This window comes from Salvelinus fontinalis, chromosome 29, assembly GCF_029448725.1.
Source record: "Salvelinus fontinalis isolate EN_2023a chromosome 29, ASM2944872v1, whole genome shotgun sequence".
Lineage (NCBI taxonomy): Eukaryota > Metazoa > Chordata > Actinopteri > Salmoniformes > Salmonidae > Salvelinus > Salvelinus fontinalis.
In genome coordinates this window covers 11,569,327-11,585,227 of record NC_074693.1, presented here as the reverse complement: position 1 = coordinate 11,585,227, position 15,901 = coordinate 11,569,327, and the positions used below count along the sequence as shown (strand labels likewise).

The window sequence follows — 15,901 nt, the reverse complement described above, 5'->3', positions numbered from 1 at the left end:
AGGGTAATAACAGGAAGAGAGGAGGGTAATAACAGGAGGAGAGGAGAAGAGGGTAAGAACAGGAGGAGAGGATGGTAAGAACAGGAGGAGAGGAGAGGAGGGTAAGAACAGGAGGAGAGGAGGGTAAGAACAGGAGGAGAGGAGGGTAAGAACAGGAGGAGAGGAGAGGAGGGTAATAACAGGAAGAGAGGAGAAGAGGGTAAGAACAGGAGGAGAGGAGGGTAAGAACAGGAGGAGAGGAGAGGAGGGTAAGAACAGGAGGAGAAGAGGGTAAGAACAGGATGAGAGGAGGGTAAGAACAGGAGGAGAGGAGGGTAAGAACAGGAGGAGAGGAGAGGAGGGTAATAACAGGAAGAGAGGAGAAGAGGGTAAGAACAGGAGGGGAGGAGGGTAAGAACAGGAGGAGAGGAGAGGAGGGTAAGAACAGGAGGAGAGGAGGGTAAGAACAGGAGAGGAGGGTAAGAACAGGAGGAGAGGAGGGTAATAACAGGAGGAGAGGAGGGTAATAACAGGAAGAGAGGAGGGTAATAACAGGAAGAGAGGAGAAGAGGGTAAGAACAGGAGGAGAGGAGGGTAAGAACAGGAGGAGAGGAGGGTAATAACAGGAGGAGAGGAGGGTAATAACAGGAGGAGAGGGGGTAATAACAGGAAGAGAGGAGGGTAATAACAGGAGGAGAGGAGAAGAGGGTAAGAACAGGAGGAGAGGAGGGTAATAACAGGAAGAGAGGAGAAGAGGGTAAGAACAGGAGGAGAGGAGGGTAAGAACAGGAGGAGAGGAGGGTAAGAACAGGAGGAGAGGAGGGTAAGAACAGGAGGAGAGGAGGGTAATAACAGGAAGAGAGGAGAAGAGGGTAAAGAACAGGAGGAGAGGAGGGTAATAACAGGAAGAGAGGAGAAGAGGGTAAGAACAGGAGGAGAAGATGGTAAGAACAGGAGGAGAGGAGGGTTTGAACAGGATGAGATGAGAGGAGGGTAAGAACAGGAGGAGAGGAGAAGAGGGTAAGAACAGGAGGAGAGGAGGGTAATAACAGGAAGAGAGGAGAAGAGGGTAAAGAACAGGAGGAGAGGAGGGTAATAACAGGAAGAGAGGAGAAGAGGGTAAGAACAGGAGGAGAAGATGGTAAGAACAGGAGGAGAGGAGGGTTTGAACAGGATGAGATGAGAGGAGGGTAAGAACAGGAGGAGAGGAGAAGAGGGTAAGAACAGGAGGAGAGGAGGGTAAGAACAGGAGGAAAGGAGGCTAAGAACAGGAGGAAAGGAGAAGAGGGTAAGAACAGGAGGAGAAGATGGTAAGAACAGGAGGAGAGGAGGGTTTGAACAGGAGGAGAAGATGGTAAGAACAGGAGGAGAGGAGGGTTTGAACAGGATGAGAGGAGGGTAAGAACAGGAGGAGAGGAGAGGAGGGTAATAACAGGAAGAGAGGAGAAGAGGGTAAGAACAGGAGGAGAGGAGGGTAAGAACAGGAGGAGAGGAGAGGAGGGTAAGAACAGGAGGAGAGGAGGGTAAGAACAGGAGAGGAGGGTAAGAACAGGAGGAGAGGAGGGTAAGAACAGGAGGAGAGGAGGGTAATAACAGGAGGAGAGGAGGGTAATAACAGGAGGAGAGGAGAGGAGGGTAAAGAACAGGAGGAGAGGAGAAGAGGGTAAGAACAGGAGGAGAGGAGGGTAATAACAGGAAGAGAGGAGAAGAGGGTAAGAACAGGAGGAGAGGAGGGTAAGAACAGGAGGAGAGGAGGGTAATAACAGGAGGAGAGGAGGGTAATAACAGGAGGAGAGGAGGGTAATAACAGGAAGAGAGGAGGGTAATAACAGGAGGAGAGGAGAAGAGGGTAAGAACAGGAGGAGAGGATGGTAAGAACAGGAGGAGAGGAGAGGAGGGTAAGAACAGGAGGAGAGGAGAGGAGGGTAAGAACAGGAGGAGAGGAGGGTAAGAACAGGAGGAGAGGAGGGTAAGAACAGGAAGAGAGGAGAAGAGGGTAAGAACAGGAGGAGAGGAGGGTAAGAACAGGAGGAGAGGAGGGTAAGAACAGGAGGAGAGGAGGGTAAGAACAGGAGGAGAGGAGGGTAAGAACAGGAGGAGAGGAGAGGAGGGTAATAACAGGAAGAGAGGAGAAGAGGGTAAGAACAGGAGGAGAGGAGGGTAAGAACAGGAGGAGAGGAGAGGAGGGTAAGAACAGGAGGAGAAGAGGGTAAGAACAGGAGGAGAGGAGGGTAAGAACAGGAGGAGAGGAGGGTAAGAACAGGAGGAGAGGAGAGGAGGGTAATAACAGGAAGAGAGGAGAAGAGGGTAAGAACAGGAGGAGAGGAGGGTAAGAACAGGAGGAGAGGAGAGGAGGGTAAGAACAGGAGGAGAGGAGGGTAAGAACAGGAGAGGAGGGTAAGAACAGGAGGAGAGGAGGGTAAGAACAGGAGGAGAGGAGGGTAATAACAGGAGGAGAGGAGGGTAATAACAGGAGGAGAGGAGAGGAGGGTAATAACAGGAAGAGAGGAGAAGAGGGTAAGAACAGGAGGAGAGGAGGGTAAGAACAGGAGGAGAGGAGGGTAATAACAGGAGGAGAGGAGGGTAATAACAGGAGGAGAGGAGGGTAATAACAGGAAGAGAGGAGGGTAATAACAGGAGGAGAGGAGAAGAGGGTAAGAACAGGAGGAGAGGAGGGTAATAACAGGAAGAGAGGAGAAGAGGGTAAGAACAGGAGGAGAGGAGGGTAAGAACAGGAGGAGAGGAGGGTAAGAACAGGAGGAGAGGAGGGTAAGAACAGGAGGAGAGGAGGGTAATAACAGGAAGAGAGGAGAAGAGGGTAAAGAACAGGAGGAGAGGAGGGTAATAACACGAAGAGAGGAGAAGAGGGTGAGAACAGGAGGAGAAGATGGTAAGAACAGGAGGAGAGGAGGGTTTGAACAGGATGAGATGAGAGGAGGGTAAGAACAGGAGGAGAGGAGAAGAGGGTAAGAACAGGAGGAGAAGATGGTAAGAACAGGAGGAGAGGAGGGTTTGAACAGGATGAGATGAGAGGAGGGTAAGAACAGGAGGAGAGGAGAAGAGGGTAAGAACAGGAGGAGAGGAGGGTAAGAACAGGAGGAAAGGAGGGTAAGAACAGGAGGAAAGGAGAAGAGGGTAAGAACAGGAGGAGAAGATGGTAAGAACAGGAGGAGAGGAGGGTTTGAACAGGAGGAGAAGATGGTAAGAACTGGAGGAGAGGAGGGTTTGAACAGGATGAGAGGAGGGTAAGGAGGAGAGGATTGGATTGTAAAAACAGGATGAGAGGAGAAGAGGGTAAGAACAGGAGGAGAGGAGAAGAGGGTAAGAACAGGAGGAGAGGAGGGTAAGAACAGGAGGAGAGGAGGGTAATAACAGGAGGAGAAGATGGTAAGAACAGGAGGAGAGGAGGGTTTGAACAGGATGAGAGGAGGGTAAGGAGGAGAGGATTGGATTGTAAAAACAGGATGAGAGGAGAGGAAGGTATGAAGGAAAAAGGAGGATAAGGACAGGTGGATTAATCACACTCCCCCCACTCAGAACAGGGGCTCTTTCTGTCATTTTCCTCCCTCCTTACCCTCTTCTTCTGTTCACTCTATATACTGATGGCCGGCCAATGACTGATGTTTAAATGTCTTCCTATAAAGGTCCAAGGATTACAACATTAATCTTGGGAGCTGGACCTGATCAATGTTTACATTAAGTTTTAGACTCTTAGAAAAAAAATGCAATCTTGAACCTTGCCATAGGAGAACCCTTTTGAAGAACCCTTTTTGGTTCCAGGTAGAAGAACCCTTTCGAGTTCCATGTAAAACCCTTAACGCAAAGAGGTTCTATATGGACACCAAATTAGTTCTAACTGGAACCAAAAAGGGTTCGCCGGTGGGGACAGCGTGTATAAAGGTCAATGGATTAGAATGTTAACATTACGACCTGGTCCTGATCAATGTTTAAATGTCTTCCTATAGAGGTGGATGAGAACATTAACCTTGGCTAGTGAATGTGTTGTTCTGACCACGCCCTCCTCCCTTGTTCCTTGCCTGCCTTGCCTCTTCCACCCATCCGTGTGTTACTATGGACAGAAAAGAGCAGAAGCTTTTGAGCTGTCCTATCAGGCCCAGTGTCTAGTTAACTAGTTATTAACCCTGGGATCTGTGTGTGTCCCAAATGGCACCCTATTCCCTACTTAGTCCACTATTTTTTAGCCAGGGCGTATGGGGCTCTGGTCGAAAGTAGTGCACTATGTAGGGAATAAGGTACCATTTGGGACTTAACTTCTTTATACAGTGCATTGCTAGAAGATGCAGTTGTCTTGGCTATATCAGTACGTAAACCTATATGTTGATAGGGAAGGTATATTAGTACAATATGAGGTAGTAATTGGATGGTAATTAATGTAGGGTAGGTGAATTTTACCTAGTTCTCCTATACGGCTTGGTATGGTTTACAAATATATTATCATCAGGTCTTTATGTAGATGTGTATCCTTCAAATATTGTGTTTCCATGATTGTATGGTACTGGGTTTGGGGTGAACTGTAGGTTCAACTTACCAAGCGCTCCTATAAGGCATGAAGAGTACAATGACACAGAAGAGCACGTCCATGTTCATCTTGCGTTCCAGTTTGCTGCGTTTGTATCTGGGTCTGCAGTTATTTAGCATATGGACTTGGTCTCACGGCCTGAAACAAGAGATGAGCAAAATGTTGTAGCCGTGCCAACTTGGCCAGCGGCGGGCCGCTAGTGAGCCGCTACGTGGTCGTAAGCAGGTAAGTGTTCACTCAGTTGTCTTTTCTGGTGTTCCAATTTAAAGACTCAAACATTCCTATTGCTGGAATTAAAGAAACTTCATAAATCTAATAACTTAACCAGGAACGTAAAGATGTAACAGTAGAGGTCAGAGGTCAGAGGTCATATTCACCTGTGTACACCACGAACCCAGCTGCATGGTCTGTGTTTCTGACGGTACACCCTCTCAGCAGCAGACTGTCAATCCCAAAGCCCAACTTCCTGTTATCAGCCGTCTCTCTGCAGAGAGACCCAGAGTAGGGACCATTCTTTTACACTCACGTCTCATTAGGTATTCATTACCCCCTATATATTCTCCATGGGTGAGTCCTAAATGGCACCCAAAAGTAGTGCGTCCAAATGTAGGACACTGTTGTGTGTCCAAAAGTAGTGCACTACATAGGGAATAGGATGCCATTTTAGACGCACCCTATAATGAATTATCTCCCTTTATGGCCTAACTGGACTGGAGAGTGGACATAGGAGCTGCTATAAAAGCTATGGGGCTCTAAGAACGTCGATGAGGAGCCGCTAGAGCCGTAAAGTCATGTTTATTTTTAGAGCATCAGGAGAGATACAGTAAAGGGAAGTTCATCCATTTAGCTTGGCTTCATTCATACACAACATGACTGGTTTGGTTGGACTCTTTAGATACAGTGTAATTGTGTTGTTGATGTTGTTGTTGATGTTGTTGTTACTGTTACTCACCATGTAACCTTTGAAATGATTGAGGTTGTCGTTGGGTTTTTCAACGACTACTGTGCTGTTGAAGTGTTGCGGCTTAAAGGGAAAACGCTGAAAAGAAAAATACACACATTCAAACTGATTAGGAAGAAGGCAGGAAGGACAGGTTCCCAGAACTGGAATGTGTTTCGATGGTTCCAGAATCCATTAAAACAAACCTGTAATTCCAGAAGCTTTCATTATAACTCATGAATACAAAAGACACATTGACTGTCATTAATCCTCACCTGTGTGTAGAGTCCTGGGTTGGTCTCTCCATCCAGGGTGGCGGTCTCAACGTGACACACCCCGTTAGGGTCGGAGGTCTGGAGAAGCAACAGGTCAGCTGGGAGGATCTCGGTAGACACCACCTTCACCAAGTCTCCCACCCTCACGTCCTTCCAACGACGCTCCACAAAGTCCCCCTCCTTCCTGAGAACCATGGGTGGTAGCGTTAATGAACTGTTATCATGCAATTTCAATAGGGTTTCAATGTGAATTAACTGTTTATTACATTTGTTTAATGGCTGTATGGTTATTTAACAAGATAACTCATACAATTATTCCTGGAGCTTATTTAACCTTTGTGTGTCTGAGAAAGTGAAATAATCAAATCAAATGTTCTGATATGATTATGGGGCCAAGGAGCATCTCTCTCAAGAAGAGAGAGGTAAAATTGTGGCTAATAGAGAACAGCATCTCTCTCTCTCTCTCTCTCTCTCTCTCTCTCTCTCTCTCTCTCTCTCTCTCTCTCTCTCTCTCTCTCTCTCTCTCTCTCTCTCTCTCTCTCTCTCTCTCTCTCTCTCTCTCTCTCTCTCTCTCTCTCTCTGTGTCTCTCTGTGTCTCTCTGTGGCTTTCTGTCTCTCACTTTCTCTCTCTCTCTCTCTCTCTCTCTCTCTCTCTCTCTCTCTCTCTCTCTCTCTCTCTCTCTCTCTGTGTCTCTCTGTGTCTCTCTGTGTCTCTCTGTGGCTTTCTGTCTCTCACTTTCTCTCTCACTTTCTCTCTCTGCCCTGAAGTGCTCTCTGGTAGTGCGGTTTCCCGGTGAGCCACAAGCACAAACACATTGATCGAGGATGTTATGTGCTGAGTAACCAACGTCTATGACACAGACCAGCAGGTATGCTGCCCTGCATGTATGACAGGACAGGGTGGGTTTACACACACACACACACACACACACACACACACACACACACACACACACACACACACACACACACACACACACACACACACACACACACACACACACACACACACACATATATATTAATATCTCTCCTATTATACAGTCTGGTTATTATATTAATACCTCTCCTATTATACAGTCTGGTTATTATTTTAATATCTCTCCTATTATACAGTCTAGTTATTATATTAATATCTCTCCTATTATACAGTCTGGTTATTATATTAATATCTCTCCTATTATACATTCTAGTTATTATATTAATATCTCTCCTATTATACATTCTAGTTATTATATTAATATCTCTCCTATTATACATTCTAGTTATTATATTAATATATCTCCTACTATACAGTCTGGTTATTATATTAATATCTCTCCTACTATACAGTCTGGTTATTATATTAATATATCTCCTACTATACAGTCTGGTTATTATATTAATATCTCTCCTATTATACAGTCTAGTTATTATATTAATATCTCTCCTATTATACATTCTAGTTATTATATTAATATCTCTCCTATTATACATTCTAGTTATTATATTAATATCTCTCCTATTATACATTCTAGTTATTATATTAATATCTCTCCTATTATACAGTCTGGTTATTATATTAATATCTCTCCTACTATACAGTCTGGTTAATATATTAATATCTCTCCTATTATACAGTCTGGTTATTATATTATTATCTCTCCTATTATACAGTCTGGTTATTATATTAATATATTAATATCTCTCCTACTATACAGTCTGGTTATTATATTAATATCTCTCCTATTATACAGTCTGGTTATTATATTATTATATTAATATCTATCCTACTATACAGTCTGGTTATTATATTAATATATCTCCTACTATACAGTCTAGTTATTATATTAATATCTCTCCTATTATACAGTCTGGTTATTATATTAATATCTCTCCTACTATACAGTCTGGTTATTATATTAATATCTCTCCTATTAAACAGTCTGGTTATTATATTATTATATTAATATCTCTCCTACTATACAGTCTGGTTATTATATTAATATATCTCCTACTATACAGTCTAGTTAGTATATTAATATCTCTCCTATTATACAGTCTGGTTATTATATTAATATCTCTCCTATTATACAGTCTGGTTATTATATTAATATATTAATATCTCTCCTACTATACAGTCTGGTTATTATATTAATATCTCTCCTATTATACAGTCTAGTTACTATATTAATATCTCTCCTATTATACAGTCTAGTTATTATATTAATATCTCTCCTATTATACATTCTAGTTATTATATTAATATATTAATATCTCTCCTATTATACAGTCTGGTTATTATGTTAATATCTCTCCTATTATACAGTCTGGTTATTATATTAATATCTCTCCTACTATACAGTCTGGTTATTATATTAATATATTAATATCTCTCCTACTATACAGTCTGGTTATTATATTAATATCTCTCCTACTATACAGTCTGGTTATTATATTAATATCTCTCCTATTATACAGTCTGGTTATTATATTAATATCTCTCCTATTATACATTCTAGTTATTATATTAATATCTCTCCTATTATACAGTCTGGTTATTATGTTAATATCTCTCCTATTATACAGTCTGGTTATTATATTAATATCTCTCCTATTATACAGTCTGGTTAATATATTAATATATTAATATCTCTCCTATTATAGAGTCTGGTTATTATATTAATATATTAATATCTCTCCTATTATACATTCTAGTTATTATGTTAATATCTCTCCTATTATGCAGTCTGGTTATGAGACAACAGAAGACGAAGAGGGAGTCCTGAGTACTTTTTCTGTCAGGCAGCACTCCATTTATTAGACTCTGAATAGTCAAACAACTAGACATGACCATTATCCTTCTGGATAGTCAAATAACTAGTCATGACCATTATCCTTCTGGATAGTCAAACAACTAGTCATGACCATTAACCTTCTGGATAGTCAAACAACTAGACATGACCATTATCCTTCTGGATAGTCAAACAACTAGACATTACCATTATCCTTCTGGATAGTCAAACAACTAGTCATGACCATTATCCTTCTGGATAGTCAAACAACTAGTCATGACCATTATCCTTCTGGATAGTCAAACAACTAATCATGACCATTATCCTTCTGGATAGTCAAACTACCAGACATGACCATTATCTTTCTGGATAGTCAAACTACCAATCATGACCATTATCCTTCTAGATCTGGATAGTCAAACTACCAGACATGACCATTATCCTTCTGGATAGTCAAACTACTAATCATTACCATTATCCTTCTGGATAGTCAAACTACTAATCATGACCATTATCTTTCTGGATAGTCAAACTACCAGATACGACCATTATCCTTCTGGATAGTCAAACAACTAGTCATGACCATTATCCTTCTGGATAGTCAAACAACTAGTCATGACCATTATCCTTCTGGATAGTCAAACAACTAGACATGACCATTATCCTTCTGGATAGTCAAACAACTAGACATGACCATTATCCTTCTGGATAGTCAAACAACTAGTCATGACCATTATCCTTCTGGATAGTCAAACAACTAGACATGACCATTATCCTTCTGGATAGTCAAACAACTAGACATGACCATTATCCTTCTGGATAGTCAAACAACTAGTCATGACCATTATCCTTCTGGATAGTCAAAATACTAGTCATGACCATTATCCTTCTGGATAGTCAAACTACTAATCATGACTATTATCCTTCTGGATAGTCAAACTACCAGACATGACCATATCTTTCTGGATAGTCAAACTACTAATCATGACCATTATCCTTATGGATAGTTAAACTACTAATCATGACCATTATCCTTCTAGATCTGGATAGTCAAACTACCAGACATGACCATTATCCTTCTGGATAGTCAAACTACTAATCATGACCATTATCCTTCTGAATAGTCATACTACTAATCATGACCATTATCCTTCTGGATAGTCAAACTACCAGACATGACCATTATCTTTCTGGATAGTCAAACTACTAATCATGACCATCATCCTTCCAGATCTGGATAGTCAAACTACCAGACATGACCATTATCCTTCTGGATAGTCAAACTACTAATCATGACCATTATCCTTCTGGATAGTCAAACTACCAGACACGACCATTATCCTTCTGGATAGTCATACTACTAATCATTACCATTATCCTTCTCGATAGTCAAACTACTAATCATGACCATTATCCTTCTGGATCTGGATAGTCAAACTACCAGACATGACCATTATCCTTCTGGATAGTCAAACTACTAATCATGACCATTATCCTTCTGGATAGTCAAACTACCAGACACGACCATTATCCTTCTGGATAGTCAAACTACTAATCATTACCATTATCCGTCTGGATAGTCAAACTACTAATCATGACCATTATCCTTCTGGATAGTCAAACTACCAGACATGACCATTATCCTTATGGATAGTCAAACTACCAGACATGACCATTAACCTTCTGGATAGTCAAACTACCAGACATGACCATTATCCTTCTGGATAGTCAAACTACCAGACATGACCATTATCCTTCTGGCTGTTGATAGTCAAACTACTAGTCATGACCATTATCCTTCTGGATAGTCAAACTACCAGACACGACCATTATCCTTCTGGCTGTTGATAGTCAAACTGCCAGACACGACCATTATCCTTCTGGCTGTTGATAGTCAAACTACTAGTCATGACCATTATCCTTCTGGATAGTCAAACTACCAGACACGACCATTATCCTTCTGGCTGTTGATAGTCAAACTACTAGACATGACCATTATCCTTCTGGATAGTCAAATAACTAGTCATGACCATTATCCTTCTGGATAGTCAAACAACTAGTCATGACCATTAACCTTCTGGATAGTCAAACAACTAGACATGACCATTATCCTTCTGGATAGTCAAACAACTAGACATTACCATTATCCTTCTGGATAGTCAAACAACTAGTCATGACCATTATCCTTCTGGATAGTCAAACAACTAGTCATGACCATTATCCTTCTGGATAGTCAAACAACTAATCATGACCATTATCCTTCTGGATAGTCAAACTACCAGACATGACCATTATCTTTCTGGATAGTCAAACTACCAATCATGACCATTATCCTTCTAGATCTGGATAGTCAAACTACCAGACATGACCATTATCCTTCTGGATAGTCAAACTACTAATCATTACCATTATCCTTCTGGATAGTCAAACTACTAATCATGACCATTATCTTTCTGGATAGTCAAACTACCAGATACGACCATTATCCTTCTGGATAGTCAAACAACTAGTCATGACCATTATCCTTCTGGATAGTCAAACAACTAGTCATGACCATTATCCTTCTGGATAGTCAAACAACTAGACATGACCATTATCCTTCTGGATAGTCAAACAACTAGTCATGACCATTATCCTTCTGGATAGTCAAACAACTAGACATGACCATTATCCTTCTGGATAGTCAAACAACTAGACATGACCATTATCCTTCTGGATAGTCAAACAACTAGTCATGACCATTATCCTTCTGGATAGTCAAAATACTAGTCATGACCATTATCCTTCTGGATAGTCAAACTACTAATCATGACTATTATCCTTCTGGATAGTCAAACTACCAGACATGACCATATCTTTCTGGATAGTCAAACTACTAATCATGACCATTATCCTTATGGATAGTTAAACTACTAATCATGACCATTATCCTTCTAGATCTGGATAGTCAAACTACCAGACATGACCATTATCCTTCTGGATAGTCAAACTACTAATCATGACCATTATCCTTCTGAATAGTCATACTACTAATCATGACCATTATCCTTCTGGATAGTCAAACTACCAGACATGACCATTATCTTTCTGGATAGTCAAACTACTAATCATGACCATCATCCTTCCAGATCTGGATAGTCAAACTACCAGACATGACCATTATCCTTCTGGATAGTCAAACTACTAATCATGACCATTATCCTTCTGGATAGTCAAACTACCAGACACGACCATTATCCTTCTGGATAGTCATACTACTAATCATTACCATTATCCTTCTCGATAGTCAAACTACTAATCATGACCATTATCCTTCTGGATCTGGATAGTCAAACTACCAGACATGACCATTATCCTTCTGGATAGTCAAACTACTAATCATGACCATTATCCTTCTGGATAGTCAAACTACCAGACACGACCATTATCCTTCTGGATAGTCAAACTACTAATCATTACCATTATCCGTCTGGATAGTCAAACTACTAATCATGACCATTATCCTTCTGGATAGTCAAACTACCAGACATGACCATTATCCTTATGGATAGTCAAACTACCAGACATGACCATTAACCTTCTGGATAGTCAAACTACCAGACATGACCATTATCCTTCTGGATAGTCAAACTACCAGACATGACCATTATCCTTCTGGCTGTTGATAGTCAAACTACTAGTCATGACCATTATCCTTCTGGATAGTCAAACTACCAGACACGACCATTATCCTTCTGGCTGTTGATAGTCAAACTGCCAGACACGACCATTATCCTTCTGGCTGTTGATAGTCAAACTACTAGTCATGACCATTATCCTTCTGGATAGTCAAACTACCAGACACGACCATTATCCTTCTGGCTGTTGATAGTCAAACTACTAGTCATGGCCATTATCCTTCTGGCTGTTGATAGTCAAACTACTAGTCATGACCATTATCCTTCTGGCTGTTGATAGTCAAACAACTAGTCATGACCATTATCCTTCTGGCTGTTGATAGTCAAACTACTAGTCATGACCATTATCCTTCTGGCTGTTGATAGTCAAACTACTAGTTATGACCATTATCCTTCTGGCTGTTGATAGTCAAACTACTAGTCATGATCATTATCCTTCTGGCTGTTGAGAGTCAAACTACTATTCATGACCATTATCCTTCTGGCTGTTGATAGTCAAACTACTAGTCATGACCATTATCCTTCTGGCTGTTGATAGTCAAACTACTAGTCATGAATGTAATCATCCACAAGACACACTCATTTGCACTTTGTATTGAGTGAGAAGAAGGCCGTACTGCCTACCTGAACGTCCATAGCTGCCTATTTCTTTATTCTCCAGCCACCATCAAATTAGCCAGCTAGCTGAAGTCTCTCTGAGATAATGGCTCAAACTATTTTCTACATGTTGTGTTAATAAGCCAGGTGTGTATCGCTTTAAACCTGACAGTGTATATCATTACACAGACACCAGCCACGTCAGAGGGAGAGGGTGAGAGAGGGTGAGAGAGGGTGAGAGAGGGTGAGAGAGATAGACGTGAGAAAAATACAGTTAATCTGAAAGGTTTTGGGTTAAATACCAGTCATCTGACAGCATTCCAGGCTGGTTAAACAAGTGTCTATGTGTTTGTGTGAGGACTCAACCTCTCTCTGCAAAATGCGTGTGTGTGTGTGTGTGTGTGTGTGTGTGTGTGTGTGTGTGTGTGTGCGTGTGTGTGTGTGTGTGTGTGTGTGTGTGTGTGTGTGTGTGTGTGTGTGTGTGTGTGTGTGTGTGTGTGTGTGTGTGTGTGTGTTTGCAGTTGTGGGGCAGCAGTGGGGGCTGTTGACACAATCCTTGTGACAAACAGCCAGAATCACATTGTTTTGTATTTGGTTTGCTTGAATACCTTCCAAACTCATCCTGCCATGGCATCTCATGATGACTCAACCACCGCTGAGCTCATTGTGTAACATCAGTGGTGTTGACTTGTGTGTGTGTGTGTGTATTGACGATGTTGACCAGTGGCTTCTGGCCCTAGGCCTGCTGCCTGCCTGCCTGCCTGCCTGTCTTCCTGCCTGCCTGCCTGCCTGCCTGTCTTCCTGCCTGCCTGCCTGCCTGCCTGTCTTCCTGCCTGCCTGGATAGTGTTGTTGTGTCTAGAGCCTGGACTGGTGCTGCTCTGCCCACCTTAACCATCCTGCTCTCTCTCTCTCTTTTTCTCTCTCCCTCCATCCCTCCATCCCTGCATCCTGCCCACAGCTGATGCCACTCTTCCCAGTATCCCAGTAGAGACCTTCTAAGAGTGAGCAGCTTCATCTCTCTCTCTCTCTCTCTCTCTCTCTTTCTTTCTCTCCTGTCATTCATTCCCCTTCTCTCTCATGTCATTCCGCTTCTCTCTCCTGTCATTCCCCTTCTCTCTCCTGTCATTCCCCTTCTCTCTCCTGTCATTCCCTATCTCTCTCCTGCCATTCCCCTTCTCTCTCCTGTCATTCCCCTTCTCTCTCCCGTCATTCCCCTTCTCTCTCCTGTCATTCCCCTTCTCTCTCCTGTCATTCCCCTTCTCTCTGCCGCCATTCCCCTTCTCTCTCCTGTCATTCCCCTTCTCTCTCCTGCCATTCCCCTTCTCTCTCCTGTCATTCGTCATTCCCCTTCTCTCTCCTGTCATTCCCCTTCTCTCTCCCGTCATTCCCCTTCTCTCTCCTGTCATTCCCCTTCTCTCTCCTGTCATTCCCCTTCTCTCTGCCGCCATTCCCCTTCTCTCTCCTGTCATTCCCCTTCTCTCTCCCGTCATTCCCCTTCTCTCTCCTGTCATTCCCCTTCTCTCTCCTGTCATTCCCTATCTCTCTCCTGCCATTCCCCTTCTCTCTCCTGTCATTCCCCTTCTCTCTCCCGTCATTCCCCTTCTCTCTCCTGTCATTCCCCTTCTCTCTCCTGTCATTCCCCTTCTCTCTGCCGCCATTCCCCTTCTCTCTCCTGTCATTCCCCTTCTCTCTCCTGCCATTCCCCTTCTCTCTCCTGTCATTCGTCATTCCCCTTCTCTCTCCTGTCATTCCCCTTCTCTCTCCTGTCATTCGTCATTCCCCTTCTCTCTCTTGACATTCCCCTTCTCTCTCCCGTCATTCCCCTTCTCTCTCCTGCCATTCCCCATCTCCCTCCCTTCTCCCCAACCTCTCCCCTAAATGAATTAGCCGTATTCCTCTGAATAGTGCATTATTCAGCGTTCAGCAGTAATTCTAAAATATCTAAGTGATAACCTAAATGCCCCCCCCCCTCGTTCCACTGACACAACTCTCAGATGAAGATTTCATCAACTGTGCAAAATGCTGTGATGGAGGTGAGATATTGTTGTGGGGCTCTTCAAAAGGAGAATCATCTCCCACACACTTTCTATTTCTAGGTCAAAAATTCCCATGGTGTTCTAAAACACACACACACACACGCAGCCCACCTACACACCAACCAACACAGTAAACACACACACACGCACACCTACACACCAACCAACACTGTAAACACACACACACGCACACCTACACACCAACCAACACTGTAAACACACACACACACACACCTACCAACACTGTAAACGCACGCACGCACGCACACACACACACACACACACACACACACACACACACACACACACACACACACACACACACACACACACACACACACACACACACACACACACACACACACACACACACACACACACACACACACCGGAGGAACCATAGTCTATGATCATTCCCATACACACAGAGGTGTCAGGTATAAACCACATCTACAGTATTATTACTGTAATAATGACTGTTGAGTATGGGATAATGAAAATATATATATATTTTTTTACCTTTATTTAACTAGGCAAGTCAGTTAAGAACAAATTCATATTTACAATGACGGCTTACCGGGGAACAGTGGGTTAACTGCCTTGTTCAGGAGCAGAATGACAGATTTTGACCTTGTCAGCTCGGGGTAACTTTTGGTTACTGGCCCAACGCTCTAACCACTAGGCTACCTGCCGCCCTAAATACAATGTAAGACTGCATACCAACATGAATTACTATCAAGACCAATGATGCAAATATGATGCAAAAGCACTTCAACCGAAGAATGTTTTTATTACTGTACCACTCTAGCAATAATTACCTGCTGTATATCAGACAGGATGTTTACCTGCTGTATATCAGACAGGATGTTTACCTGCTGTATATCAGACAGGATGTTTACCTGCTGTATATCAGACAGGATGTTTACCTGCTGTATATCAGACAGGATGTTTACCTGCTGTATATCAGACAGGATGTTTACCTGCTGTATATCAGACAGGATGTATGGTTGAGTTTACCTGCTGTATATCAGACAGGGTGTTTACCTGCTGTATATCAGACAGGATGTTTACCTGCTGTATAT

General features: G+C 42.5%; 1 pseudogene; it reads right to left on the bottom strand.

Moving 5' to 3' along the window:
- Positions 1-15,901, bottom strand: part of LOC129827210 (phospholipid-transporting ATPase VB-like) — a 27,312-nt pseudogene extending 11,411 nt beyond the window's left edge.